The sequence below is a fragment of the Balaenoptera acutorostrata genome, chromosome 19 (genome assembly GCF_949987535.1).
Source record: "Balaenoptera acutorostrata chromosome 19, mBalAcu1.1, whole genome shotgun sequence".
NCBI lineage: Eukaryota > Metazoa > Chordata > Mammalia > Artiodactyla > Balaenopteridae > Balaenoptera > Balaenoptera acutorostrata.
In genome coordinates this window covers 65,075,261-65,076,216 of record NC_080082.1, presented here as the reverse complement: position 1 = coordinate 65,076,216, position 956 = coordinate 65,075,261, and the positions used below count along the sequence as shown (strand labels likewise).

The 956-nt window shown below is 51.9% G+C and overlaps 1 non-coding gene across 1 annotated transcript; it reads right to left on the bottom strand.

The window, feature by feature from the left end:
- Nucleotides 1–337: 337 nt before the first annotated feature.
- On the bottom strand, nucleotides 338–410 carry TRNAE-UUC (transfer RNA glutamic acid (anticodon UUC)). Its single transcript has one exon. It is a non-coding gene; the product is annotated as a tRNA-Glu (tRNA).
- Nucleotides 411–956: the final 546 nt, after the last annotated feature.

Below are 956 nucleotides of genomic sequence, written 5' to 3'. Positions count from 1 at the left end.
TCACACACTCCAGCGACCATCCACCTGCCCCATCACCCCAGGGCACGTACCCGACAACCAGGAGCAGCGCCTACGCTCCAGAACCCGCCAAAATGATGCAAACCAGCCCATCCAGAGTCATGTCACCCTGCCTTGTCCATTCCTCCCCATGAAGCCACACTCAAGGCTTTGCCCACCATCGCCCCTCACTCCCTCTGCCTCCTGCTGGACCCTGGTGCTTCCCGTGTGGCCCTGCGTCGTGTGCGGCCTGTGCCCCCTCCTCTTGGGAATTGTAACAGATAATCTTATTTATTTATTTATTTATTTTTGCCACACCAAGAGGCTTGCAGGATCTTAGTTCCCCAACCAGGGATTGAACCTGGGGCCACGGCAGTGAAAGCACCGAGTCCTAACCACTGGACCACCAGGGAAGTCCCCAGTTATCTTTTCGATGGCAGTCATCTCATGGTCTGCTGGCTTGGCCATACCTGAATAATAATAAATCTTATTTTAAGACAGTGGGTCACTGCAGAGCTGGGCTGGCTCACTTATCCTGCAGGGCCTGGCATGGCTCAGGGACACCCAGGAAGCAAAAGATCAGCCTAAGTACAGATGAGGATGAGAAGCGTGGAGACTGGGAGAACAGTGGGGACGTGGGTCTTGTCCACAGAAGAGATGATGGGGGTGCTGATGAGGGTGGAAAGAAGACCACCTGGTGAGGGCAGTGGGAGGGAGGTGCTCAGGCCATATGAGTCTTTTTTTTCCTACTAACAGGTCCCTGCCCCTTCGTTTACATGTACTTGTAATTCTTATCTCACACGCAGGACCTGTGAGAACCATGAACACCTCTATCTATTCTGTCTCTCATTCTTCTTCTTTTTTTAAAATATTTATTTATTTGGCTGTGACGGGTCTTAGCTGTGGCTCTCGGGATCTTTGTTGTGGCATGCAGGATCTAGTTCCCTGACTAGGGATTG